This window comes from Anolis carolinensis, chromosome 3, assembly GCF_035594765.1.
Source record: "Anolis carolinensis isolate JA03-04 chromosome 3, rAnoCar3.1.pri, whole genome shotgun sequence".
In the NCBI taxonomy this organism is placed as follows: domain Eukaryota; kingdom Metazoa; phylum Chordata; class Lepidosauria; order Squamata; family Dactyloidae; genus Anolis; species Anolis carolinensis.
The window spans coordinates 264,713,304-264,727,977 of NC_085843.1; positions in this window are offsets into that span (position 1 = coordinate 264,713,304).

Genomic DNA, 14,674 nt, shown 5'->3' on the forward strand with positions numbered 1-14,674 from the left:
AGGAGGGGCCTAGATTTATTTATTTATTGATTTACTTTATTTTATATTCTGCCCTTTCTTCCTCAGTGAGGGACTCAGAGCAGCTAACACTCGGCAGCAATTTGATGCCATTCAAACATAATACAGTACTAAAACAAAGTGCATAAAAATCGGATAACACAAAAAGTTGTACTGAATCAATGCTACCACCATTTTTCCTCCCATATAAACAGCACAAACATCTTCAGCATGCCAGGCAGGTACAACATGGTCCTTTTTGTGCTCTTAATAGCAACACATGGTGAAGTAGATAGTTGAGAATTTTGTTCAATTCATTTTAGATGAGAACTTTTCCAAATTTCCCTTATAAATGGAATGCAAAACACACTTCTCCATTTCTATTCCCAGTCCTATGAAGGAAGGAAGAAATCCAAATTCTGGAAATGTTCTTTTATTTGGACTGCACTTCCTATAATCTGTCAGTAACCACAGAGGTTGTGGGAGATGGGTTGCTGCGAGTTTTTCGGGCTGTATGGCCATGTTCCAGAAGCTTTATCTTCTGACATGCACAAAGCATTAGGAGAGAAAGCTTCTGGAACATGGCCATACAGCCCGAAAGACTCACAGCAACCCAATGATTCTAGCCATGAAAGCCTTCGACAATACTTTGTGGGAGATGCTGAAAAATAATTTTCCAGGCATTGATTTAAGATCCATACAATCAGGTCTTAATTTTTTTTCATCATGCAGGCTCTATTCAAATTTTTAGATAAACATAGGGAGATGAAATCTAACAAGTACAATTCTGTTATCACTTTCTTCTGTGAAATTGTTGTATCAACAGTATTCAAACTATACACTGCAGAACTCTTATAGCACCAATTGCTGTTGGTGCTGACGTAATTTCTGCCCTTAGGAAAGACAACTTTTGTTGAGGGAGTTTCAACTTGCACCATCCAGTACAGAGTTCTGTGACCCCTTCTACACTGCCATACAAAATCCAGATTATTTGAACTGGATTATATGGTAATGTAGACTGACTCATATAATCCAGTTCAAAGCAGATAATGTGGATTATCTGCTTTGACTATCTGGATTATATGCCTGTGTATAAGGGGCCTGACATGGAAGTCACCAGCTGCTGCTGACTTGTTTGTTCAGACTCTGTAGTTGCTCAAGCCATTTTTTGGCCTCATGCGCTCTATTGGTGTTGGATATTTAACTGGTTTATTAACAAGGTTAATGCTGTCTTATTGACAGGGTTAATAATCTCTCTTTGGTATGCATCTCCCTGGTATGCATCTTGGAACATTTTGTTGGGCCCAAACGAAGATAAAAAGAGGACATTATAGAGGTTTAACTGTAATTAAAGGGACATGACACAAACAGAGGGCATGTTATCTTCATTTAAATCCAGTCTGCCTGGTAGCTAGAGGTAGCTACCAATTGCAAGAGACAGTGTGATGGCTAATATTGTCCAAATCCAAATAAATAAATAAACTGGCTCCAACTAAATTGAAATGAGATATGGCAATGTAACTCTGACAATGAGGTCAAACTAATCTTTCCATGATAACCTTACAATCTAGTAGTCTTTTAATATTCCAGTCCTTGACATTACAACAGCACAAAATGCTATTCTACCAGTGCAATATTTTTGGTACAATTGATTTCAGCACACAAAATGTCATACAATGTCACCAATGCACAGGCTTCTTTAAAGTAAGATCATTATTGGCGTGCAGCTGTAGCAAGTCAGGTTGATGTTGCTTTTCAGAAATGCTCCTTAAATGCCAGTGCCCACAGTCACAACAGTTTGTGTGTGTGCTCATTCTAAGGATATATGTGATCATAATGCATGAAATCACAGTTAGAAAGCTTCCCAGTAGGAGGTAGTGCTTCTTTTTCAACTTCATCATGTCAGCATGAACAGAAATGGCAGAACAGAAGATATATTTCAGGTCCAGGAGCCTCTTCTTTTGGCTTGAACTGCAGTTTGGCTTGCAAATTTTCTAAAACATTTATGATGATCCAGAAATTGGTCAGGTGAACTAGATGTCAGGGCTACTAAAACTTTAATATAGACATAATCCATATCTGTTGTTTTATTTATCTATGTCTCAATAAAATACATCCTTTCAAGGCATTTTCTAGGATCACCAGCATGTTATGGTAATCTTGGGCCAGAGGCTGTTCATTTCAATAGGGGTCACTGTTATCTGTAGTTTTACAGATTCATGTGAAGTCTACTAACATATCCTGCACAGAAGAGGCAAAAGTAAACTACCTGTGAAGCCTTTTATCTTGAAATCTATATGATCAGGCAATCCAAAATTATCTTGGAAGTCTTTCCCTTAGGGTTGCCATAAGCTGAAGATGACTGAAATACAAATAACAACAATATGAATCTAAATATAACTAGAGACCTTTTTGATTAAGTAGATTTATTTTGTTCTTAACTCATTGAGGCAGAAGAGTCTTTAAATGGGGTGCGCTGTGCATTCATGGGGTTCTGTGTTTAAAGAAGATGAAGAATTTACTCACTTCCATCACAATAAGATTGCCTCCTCCAGCTTCTAACTGAACCATCCACTTATTTCCCATCACATAGGCAGGCAATGCTCCTCACCCCCCCCCCCCCCACACACACACACTGATTGTACGAAGTGGTTTTAATTAACGCTCATCTTTCCCAGAGCCTTTGCATTGGTGATAGCAGGAAGTAGTTTTAAATTAACCCTTCCCCTAAGTCTCTGAATTAGTGATATGGAGAAATTGGTATTTTGACTGCTCTCACACACAGTGTCATCATTTTATTTACAAGCAGGCAACAAAAGTGGGCAACAGGAGTTAACATCATACTGGGAAATTGGTCATTTTGCCTGTTTCTATTAGAGGAATTTAAAAATAAGTAAATTGCAAACCAGCTTAGAAATATTGGTAAAAAACAACACTTTTGAAATGGCAAAATACTTCATCCACACAGTTGAAGCTTGCATTGTGTGAAGGGCACAGTGGGTTGCCATTTCTTTATTGTGTGTGATGAAGTCCTATGTCAAGGGTTAGAAGGCACAATCATCAGGTTTTCAGATGACACCAAACTGGGAGGGATAGCTAACACTCCAGAAGACAGGAGCAGAATTCAAAACTATCTTCACAGACTAGAGAGATGGGCCGAAACTAGCAAAATGAAGTTCAACAGGGACAAATGCAAGATACTTCACTTCGGCAGAAAAAAATGGAATGCAAAGATACAGAATGGGGGACTCCTGGCTCAACAGCAGTACGTGTGAAAAAGATCTTGGAGTCCTCATGGACAACAAGTTAAATATGAGCCTACAATGTGATGCGGCTGCTAAAAAAGCCAAAGGGATTTTGGCCTGCATCAATAGGGGTATAGCATCTAGATCCAGGGAAGTCATGCTCCCCCTCTATTCTGCCTTGGTCAGACCACACCTGGAATACTGTGTCCAATTCTGGGCATCACAGTTGAAGGGAGATGTTGACAAGCTGGAAAGCATCCAGAGTAGGGTGACTAAAATGATCAAGGGTCTGGAGAACAAACCCAATGAGGAGCAGCTTAAAGAACTGGGCATGTTTAGCCTGCAGAAGAGAAGGCTGAGAGAAGACATGATAGCCATGTACAAATACATGAAGGGAAGTCATAGGGAGGAGGGAGCAAGCTTGTTTTCTGCTGCCCTGGAGACTAGGACGCGGAACAATGGTTTCAAGCTACAGGAAAGGAGATTCCACCTGAACATCAGGAAGAACTTCCTCACTGTGAGAGCTGTTCGACAGTGGAACTCTCTGTCCCGGACTGTGGTGGAGGCTCCTTCTTTGGAGACTTTTAAGCAGAGGCTGGATGGCCATCTGTCGGGGGTGCTTTGAATGCGATTTCCTGCTTCTTGGTAGGGGGTTGGACTGGATGGCCCATGAGGTCTCTTCCAACTTTACTATTCTATGATTCTATGATTCTATGAAATCTACCCTACACAATGCTGTCTATACCCACTGATAACTAGTTCTGCAAAGGAGTTTAACCAGTGTTAAATCAAACCTGTGTGCAAATAATTTTCTCTGCCACTGAGCTATGGTCATTCTCTATCTTTTGTTGTTGTTATTGTATGCCCTCAAGTCATTTCTGACTTTGGATAAGTGTTTTCTTGGCAGTTTGTTCAGAGAGGGTTGCCTTTGCCTTCCTCTGAGGATGACAGAGTGTGATTAAAACATATGCACCAGTTGTGCTTGTACCTTGAGAAATCAGATTTGGCCATGGTAGCCCATGCTCTGGTTACATCCCGAATAGACTACTGCAACATGCTCTACATGGGCTTACCTTTGAAAACTGTTCAGCAGCTTCAAATGGTCCAACAGGTGGCAAACAGATTGCTTGCCAGAGCAGTGTACAGGGAGCACACTACCCCCCTGGTATGTCAACTCCATTGGCTGCCAGTCTGCTATCGAGCACAATTCAAAGTGCTGACTTTAGCCTAAAAAACCCTAAACAATTCTGGTCCAGCTTACCTGTCCGAATGATTCTTCCCCTATGAACCATTTCAGAGTTTAAGATCATCTGTGGAGGCCCTGCTCTCGGTTCTGCCTCCTTTGCAGATGCAACTGATGGAGACAAGAGACAGGGCCTTCTCAGTGGTGGCCCCTCGGCTGTGGAATTCCCTCCCTAGGAATATTAAATCAGCCCCCTCCCTCCTGACCTTCCTAAGAGAGTGAAAATGTGGCTCTCTGATCAAGCCTTTCAACTTTTGCAATAGATATGGAATTATGTGCAATGAGTATTGGAACGACCCGGATTACGATTGTGGATAGCGTGATTAATAGTGATGATACTGTTTAAAATGTTTTAATGAATCTTATAATGCTATTTAAAAATGTTTATTTTAGTTGTACACTGTTTTTAAGGCATCTAATAGCTGCCTATGTGTCAAGCTGCCTTGAGTCCCTTTCAAGGTTGAGAAAGGCAGGGTATAAATGTTGCAAATAAATAAATAAATAAATAAATAAATTTACCCAAAGTCACCTAATGGGTCTCTGTGGTTGAGCAGGGATTCAAAATCTGATCTCCAGATAGTCTAACTCTCAAACCACTACATTGCACTGTCCCTCTATTCATTATACGGCATTTATTTTCCAGAATTTTCTCCCCAGGAACTTATCCAAAACATTTTGATATCTGTTTTAGTAATCAGCAACAATTATTTTTATTTGCTTAAAATGATGAATCTCCTTGTGAAGAGAAAAAGCGGGGTATTATTATTATTATTATTATTATTAAGGTAAAGGTAAAGGTTTTCCCCTGACATTAAGTCCAGTCATGTCTGACTCTGGGGGTTGGTGCTCATTTCCATTTCTAAGCCGAAGAGCCGGCGTTGTCCGTAGACACCTCCAGGGTCATGTGGCCAGCATGACTGCATGGAGCGCCGTTGCCTTCCCGCCGGAGCGGTACCTATTGATCTACTCACATTGGCATGTTTTCGAACTGCTAGTTTGGCAGAAGCTGGAGCAACAGCAGGCGCTCACTCTGCTCCCGGGATTTGAACCTGGGACCTTTTGGTCTGCAAGTTCAGCAGCTCAGCGCGCCACCGGGGCTCCATTAATAATAATAATAATAATAATTTTTAGAATTCTTTGTATTCACTCTTTGTATCCTGGAGTAGAATTTATTTTATTGAAGTTTTATTGCTGTTTTTGTTATAAAACATGATTATATTACTTAAGGTTGTTCAAAGGTTTTTAAATGGTAAGATTTTCTGTAGTTGAAGAAAAGTTGGAAAAAATAAATTATCTGCAATGAGTATTTATTTATCAACCCACTTTTTTTAAGCAGCAAGAAGCAGTTCACATTTTGAACAATCAAATGTTACAACACACACACACACATCTCAGTATTTACACTGATGTGCTGAAACAGGGAATGATTCATCCAGAGCAACTGGAGAAATCATTGTGTATCTAGGAGCTGTATTTCATGAGATAGTGCCAAAACAGGCTCTATTTCATGTTGGAATGTCTAGAATCAGAAATCCAACCTATAGTCTTTGCTACAGAAAGCAACTAGGATATGTTCTAGTATTAATTTACCATTACAATTACTGACAATATGCCTTTTAGAAATGGAAGTTTCAGTGTGCCTCGGTGAAAGCATACCATAATCCATCTGTCATTTTTCTCAAAAGTTCATTGGCATTGTCAAGTCATGTTTAACTCAGTGGGGAAATCTGAATTTCATACTTAGTGATTTAGCAAGGCACTCTTCTCACCCTAAGCTTCCCTGTGTAAATTCCAATTGTTTCACCTTTAGAAATTAACTTCAGCATTCATTACAGTCTTGTTAAAAAAAAAGTTTCAGTGCGAACACCAGGAAAAACTATTACCTGCTTCTTTGGAGCCATGTCTACTTATATGAGTTCTGAATTACTATTTTGCTAAAAGTTGATGGTGTGTTGAGGACTGTCAACAAGGCTGCCATGGTTATGGGATGAGGTGTAGGGTAAATATCCTGCATTACATCGTTAGATAATGTACACAGACAGAAATCTACCTCTGGCAGATTGAAGCAGGTGAAAGAAAGTATGTGTGTCAAAAACAGAGGAAAGCATTCTAGCTGCTGGGTGACATTTCAACATCAATGTATCACAAGGAAACAAAAAGCTGGCATCATTTCTATAAAAGGGTAGACCCATATGATAACTATTTTCATCTTCAACATCACAAAGCATTAGGTATGCTTGGAGTCTTTGCTTTGAAGTGACTTGCAGACAGAGCCCGACCCATGCAACAAAAAACTTTCACTGGTTTGAACTTAGGATAGCTAACTCTTCAAAGAACAACTGGGCAAAAGTTCATATTTTAAAAGAGACTGGGAATACCATGGTAATGGTAAATCAAGAGGAATCATTGTCAATATAATTATTCCCCAGAAGATGCTTTTGGACTGCCCTAGCCAACAGAAGGCAGAGCGTTGCCATACAGCTCCTCTGTTTCCTCTTGCTTACCATCTTATTTTCTGACAGAGCTACATCAATCGTCAGGAGAAGCTTTTCCTCAAATTATGGGGTATTTATTTATTTATTTATTTATTTATTACATGCATTTATACCCTGCCCTTCTCCCCGAGGGGACTCAGAGCGGGTAACTAACTGCAAATATTTACTTGTAATTAGCCCTCCATGTCAAAGAGCTAGCTATACTATTTCTCTTTTACACTTTATTTGTAATTTAAAAAATTATTTGTTACAGATGTGTTGCCCCACTAAATATTAAATATCACAAATTGGTGTTGTCTTGTTCTGCGGTGGGAGTTTAGGTCATAAGGAATGAGACAACATTCTCTTTTTATAGCAAAGATGGGCAGCTTGTAATATTAATAACTTTGCTACTTACTTCTGAGAAACAGGAAATAATATTTACATCCCTTAGCCCTTATCCCATTTAATATAATGCCATGGTTTTAAACTTTGTTTGTGTTTTCAAATACATTACTTCTGCGATGTATGTTTTACATGTTTTGATTTGGTCAAAAGTGACTAATCAATAAAGAATTGTTGTTGTTGTTGTTGACATTACTTCTGACATGATAAATAAATAAAATAAATCCCTTATCCGGAATTTCAAAATCCAAAATACTGCAAAATTGTCCATAGGGTCAGAGATAGTGATTGTTTGCTTTCAAATGATTCACTGTACTCAGACTTTGTTTCATGCACATTATCACCAATATGCACATTATTACAAAAACAGACAGTCCCCAAGTTATGAACAAGTTATGAACAAGAGAAGTTCTGTAGGTTTGTTCTTAGGCTGAACATGTTTGCAAGTTGGAACAGCTACATTTTTAAGTGTAACTCTCTCTCTCTCTTTCTCTCTCTCTCTCTCCCCCCCCTCTCCCCCCTCCTCTCTCTATATATGCATGCATGCTTTGGATAGGGAAGACTCAACACTCCCTTTGTGTTTGGTTTTTCTGTCTGTGTCCCTGTTCAGAAGATTTGACCTCACTTTCTGTCCCTGTGGTAACTGGATTTTGAAAAAATGGACTTGTTTTGGAAACAAGGATTGGTGATAAAGCTTCAGTGGAGACCCCTTTCTCACATGATAATTCTTTCAGGAATGACTTTCCTTCCTGAGGGGTAGATTTCTTTCACTTTCTGTTGTCTCATCCCCATTCTTAAATGTGAGTCATTTGTAAGTCAGATGTTTGCAACTTGGAGAGTACCTGTATTTGGATTTATTTTTGTTTTTTATTTGATGCTTCTCTTATCATTTTTTCTTTATTTTTCTAGTTTGTTTTGTTATTGTGCTGAAGTGAAATTTAATAAACATGATTTAAAAACCATTATGTATAAAATTACCTTCAGACTATGTGTATATGAAATATAAATGAAATTTGTGTTTAGCTTTGAGTCCCATCTTAAAGATATATCACTATACATTTACAAGTATTCCAAAAAGAAGGACAGATTGCTTCTTAATTTGAATTGTTGGGACTCAGAACCTGTGTAAGGTTGGGAGACTCATGAAGATGGTCTGTCCTGGGATGCTTTGAATCTGTATGGATTGTAGGTGGCTCTTGTGGGATTTCCTGCTGCCTTGGCAGGCAATCCTGCTGAAACCCTAGCTGATCCTCTGGAATGGGAAAATGACCGGGGCAATTGATATAGTATCTTCTAAACATCCGTTTTTACTGAGTAGAGATAAAATGCCACCGTTGGTTTTCTAAGGAGATGACTGCAATGAAACAAGTGAAGTGGAGACTAAACTCTAACTGACAGAAAACTCAAAGTGAGTCTGACAAAAAAAAAAAAGAACTAAAATCTTTTTGGTTGCCACCATTGCATCTGCCCAGTGGAGCTGTTTCTCTGCAATGCCAGAAATACAGCTTAATGGTGTAGTGATAGAAAATGTTGACCATTTCCACTATTTGGCAGCGACCACTCCGCAAACGTCAACATTGACACTGAAATGCAACACCGCCTGAGCTCTGCGAGTGCAGCATTTTTCCGAATGAAGCAGACAATGTTTGAGGATCAGGACATCTGTAGGGATACCAAGGTACTTGCTTATAAATTTATTTCCTCCCAACCCTGTTATATGCCTGCTAAACGTGGGCTGTCTACAGACATCACACTCAACTATTAGAACAATTCCATTAGCATTGCTTCCAGAAAATCCTGTAAATCTCTTGGAAAGACAGGTTTACAAATGTCAGTGTGTTGGAAGAAGCAAAGACCACTAGCATTGAAGCAATGCTCTTACGCCATCAACTCCACTGGACTGGCCACATTGTCCTAATGCCTGATCACCGTTTCCCAAAGTAGTTACTATATTCCCAACTGAAGAATGGAAAACAGAATGTTGGTGGATGGGAAAAGAGATTTAAAGATGGGCTTAAAGCTAATCTTAAAAACTGTGGCATAGATACTGACAACTGGGAGGCCGTGGCCCTTGAGTACTTTAGATGGAGATCAGCTGTGACCAACAGTGCTGTGTAATTTAATTAATTTATTTATTTACAACATTTATACCCCGCCCTTCTCACCCGAGGGGACTTAGGGCAGCTTATCCTACACAAAAACCCTCTGATCTGTTTACCATACATATAGGTTCCCAAGGATCATTTTGTAGGATTCAGAAGAATTGTCATCAGTGGTCCCTAAAAGAGTAATGGCTAATTAATGTTAACTGCAATGGGGTGCAATGCACTATTTTGAAATCTTTTATTCAAGTTCAAGAGCTCAGTTTCAGTTGAAGTACTCCTTGCTAATTAAATCTGGCATTAAAATGTGCCCACTTCTTCTTTAGTGCTGATAGATGAGTCTCCCACACTGACACTGTATCAAAGCAGCACTAAAGTGGGAATAAATACACATGTTATAATGACAGGCCTATAACTTTTCACCAACCTAGATTAATATATAATAAGATGTAGGCCTAAAAACATGCATAAAGATGCTAGACTGCTCTCTCTTTCTTCTGCTGTATACTCAATATTTTAAAATCTGAAGCAGACAACATTTAATTAATGACTGAGAATACTTCAGAAAAACTGTATTTTTTATAAACCAGCAAGGATAGTTGTAACTGGACCTACATGAAAAGGTCATTTCATGTAGATGTATGTGGATATATTGAGGTTATATCAGTGGATCCATAGTTTGTTGCAGCCTTCCCAGGGTCACTCTCAAATCACGGCTCTCATATACTTTTATAACAAGTATAGTGTTGTAGTAACCACATATTTACATCTTTTCCACACAGCATAAATTCCAAACTAAGGGATAACATTAGCAACAGATTGCCTGGACTGAATGGTTCTCATTCCAGTGTCACATCTCTATATATAGCAAGTGATATCAAAAGGAAACCAACCGCTTGATCCATATGCAACGAATCTTGACCATAAAAAGATTTAATTTGGTGATAACCTGTCAGGATTGGGGCCTAGCTTCCTAAAAGAAGTTGCAACTGGTTCCACATTGTGCAATGGTAGGAAATGTCACAGGGACCATTGGAAGAAGGTGATGTTCACTGATGAGAGGAAGGATAAGGCAAACTAGGGATGTGGAAGGAATCTTGAATTCTTTTATATACAGCTTATTGTCTCCACTTAGTTGATAGTGTATGGGCTAGATTTAATCTGAGTTGTGGCATATGTTGCTGGATGGCTGTAGAAACTTCTTCTGCCAAAACTATAAACTTTTTTTAAAAATCCATAGGGAAGAAATGTGGAAATTTCAGAAGTAGTCACTACTTGCAAGGAACCAATTGTGAACAAAAATCTGTTCATTTGGAAAAAATACCATATCCAGAAAAGGTGGATTTCATTCAGTACAAGATTAAATTCTGCTGGACTTGGGCATAGATCAAAAGTAGAGGTAGGAAAGGGAGTATGGTTATGGACACAGAATTAATGTGTGGAGCTACATCTGAGAAAAATTGAACAACAGAGCCCAGAGAAAGAGATGTTACATCAAAAATAGTCTGGTAAAAGGGCACTGGGGTTGGTAGGTAAAAAATAAAGAACCACTAGCAATACTGACCTGAGGAATTCTGGGACTTCAAATTCAATTGTACCTGTTCTAAGAACTGTAACTCTTTCACCCAGAATATCGTCCTAGATGTTTTAAAGAACACACAACATGGCATGGCCAACACTCAACAACTCATTGAACGTCTTCAAAAATTGTATTGTTGAAGGCTTTCAGAGCTGGAGTCACTAGGATGTTATGTGGTTTTCAGGCTGTATGGTGGTGTCCTAGCAGCATTTTCTCTTGATGCTTCACCTGCATGTGGCTGGCATCTTCAAAAATTAGCCAGTCATAAGACCCCCCTCCCCAGACATGACTAATAATAATAATAATTATTATTATTATTATAATAACAACTTTATTTCTAACCTGCTCTCTCTCCCCTAAGGGATGCAGGGTGGCTTCCAAAGCAAAAGGCAAACATTCAATGCCACATACAATAAAAACAACGCAATAATAAAAATACAAGAATTTTCTAGGCATTAAATTCTTCCAAAAATGTGCCCAATAACTTATTTTTCAACAACATTGTTAATTTGTTCATTTCATTTCTGTTCAATCTTCTACAGCTGGTATCTCTGTCATTTTAGAGCATATAACATTTTTTGCCACTGTTAACATGTATTGCAGTATTCACTTTTGTTCCTTTTTTATTTGATCATCCAATAGTCTTAGTAATGTAAATTCTGGCTTAAAGTTGATTCTTGTTTTAAGAATTTATTGAATTACCCCATGAATTTGCATCCAGAACTGTTTAGTTCTGAGACCCTTCATGAACTTCGTATTTCCAACATTTGTCATGGTGTTAAATGCCATCTAAACATCATTTTATAGAAATTCTATTTTAAGATTATTTGATAGTGTAGATTCTAAACCCTTCTGCTACATTTTTCCATTTTTTTCCAATTCTGTACTACAGCCAAAATTCTTATGTACAGGTTTGGAGGCATAAAATGTTGGAATATTCACTTGTAAATGTTAAAAGAAACAGAAGTAAACAATTTGCTGGAAATAAAGTGTTAGATGTAGTGAGAAACGAACAAAAAGTAAAGCTGGAAATACACTTTAAAAATTAATTTGTGTTTGTGGGTAGTTTAAGAGCTATATGTAGAAATGTTCATTGAGTTGTATTTTGTAAGTATGTCTATGTATTTAAAAGTATTGTTTTTTATTGTTAAATTTTGAATTAAAAATATTGAAGGGAAAAGAGTTTTCTAGGCACTATAACTGCAAAACATTTATGAGGGAAAACTGCTTTCATTAGCATGCCACTTTTCCAATGTTCCTTTTACAAAAGGTGAAATTTCAAAACAGCATCATAATTTTTCAGTTTCAATTTTCTTGGGTTTATCTGACTCCTGCCTTTGTTTTCTCTTTGTCCTTGATTCATATTATGTTAAAAAAAACATTTTGTTTGTGCATTTTTCCTAATTTGTGCAGTTAACCTAATGTATGTAGTGTTTTCCCTTGACTAAAGTCTGTGTATTTTCCATTGTGCACATTTTTTTTAAATGCACATTGTTTTGCATATATTTTATTTTTCAGAAACACCTTGTGATCCTCACAATTCCACAAATAAAGCATTCTGCTTTTGCAGGTCTACTAAATCCAATGGTATCCCTATCCATTTTGAAGACAATGTCAGTTCAAAGCTGCTGTTAAAATACAGTAGAGTCTCACTAATCCAAGCCTCGCTTATCCAAGCCTCTGGATAATCCAAGCCATTTTTGCAGTCAATGTTTTCAATATATCGTGATATTTTAGTGCTAAATTTGTAAATACAGTAATTACAACATAATATTACTGCGTATTGAACTACTTTTTCTGTCAAATTTGTTGTATAACATGATGTTTCGGTGCTTAATTTGTAAAATCATAACTTAATTTGATGTTTAATAGGCTTTTCCTTAATCCCTCCTTATTATCCAAGATATTTGCTTATCCAAGCTTCTGCCGGCCCGTTTAGCTTGGATAAGTGAGACTCTACTGTATGTGAATTTGATAACAGCCCTCCAGCTCATATCATATATCCAGTGCACTTTTGCATGCTGAATGAGTAATTGACCCTTGTTCTAGGTGTATAACAATTATCTAGCCGTAGTGTAGCTCCAGTCAGGAATGCATTTTCTCCCTGGTACTGACAGTAGGTTATTTCGAGAATTGGAGTTACCTGACATTGGATGTATCAAAGAGCCAAGCAAGTGTCTTCCATCTATTTCTACTCGTCCCCAAGGACCTTTGAGTCAATCGGCCTGCCAAGTTGTAATTAATTTATACTTTGTATCCCATAGAGCAAAAGCAGTGTGTTCATCTGCCTCTGTTCTTTCTAGGGCTTTAATATTTCAATACAGTAGGTAGGATCTTATTAGTAATTATTTAGATATGTATAATAAACAAAGGCACTATACTCTGACCTTCAGTTTCCTACTTGAGTATAATAAATCAAACAAACACTGGGAAGTAATCATATTATGTTTACCCATTATTATGGTAATGCATGCTAATAAAGGTCCTGATCTCTCTTCAGTGGAAGTCAATGGAAAAGAAAATGTTCATGTACAGATTTGAATGTAAGTTGGTTCGTACTTTCAGGAACAGAAGCCGAAACACAAATTGATGAGAGCTCATGCAGAAAATGTGTGCAGCATTACTTGCACCTGATTCTGAATTTACAAACCAGTATATTGCTGGGTCGGTGACACACCCTAATATGCATGTGAATCTCACCTTGAGACTCTTTCCTCTGACCCTGAGTACCAGCAAAGAAGAGTCAGGCCTTGAGATCTGGAAATTCTAAAGACTTTTAAGATTTGATGCACACATACACACACAAGACCTCCACCTCTCTTTCCACAGAACTATCATGAGATGTTAGCATAAGAGCGTGAATCATGAATCAAGAGCCTTCCAGACACAAGAGTCAGCATTCCTTTCCATTGTTTATACTGTAGGGCTCTTGGGGAATTCAGTACAATAACCTCTGGGCCTCATGAGTCCTCTGGGGCTCCATCTACACTGCCATATACAATTCAGATTATCTGCTTTGAACTAGATTATATTAGTCTACACTGCCATATAATCTAGTTTAAAGTAGACAATCTGGAAGAGGTAGAAGAGGTCTAGGTTGGGGCTTTTCTAACTCAGTTATTTCTGGTTTTTTGATTTCCATTTTCTCTTTCTTTTGCCTTCCACTAACACTGACCTGTGTCCCGGTTGATAGTCTCATAATTAAACCCATTGACTCAGGGACCTTCCACACAAGCACATAATGTGGCTCTGGCATGGCATAAAAACACTGGTTCTAAGGCACATTGAGGCCACACAAGGGTGTCTTGAGTAACCTCAATGGCGGGACACCTGCCCAACAACCCAGCGGTGCCAAGAACAGATAGGCAGGGCTGGGCATAGGGCAGGATTCTAACCCACACCCATTCCCCTGAAAAAAGCAATGAAATTTCCCCATACCTGCACTGCCTGCTCTTCCTGTTTCTTCATCATTAAGTGAGCAAAGCAGATTAGGAGGAGTGAGCCCCCTCCCCTCTTCCAGAGCTGCTGGGGATCACTTAATGACAAAGAAACAGGCAGGGAAGAGCAGACAGTGCCAGTAAGGGGAGATTTCCTTGTTTTTTGGGGTGGAGTGGGGTGGGTGTGCTGGG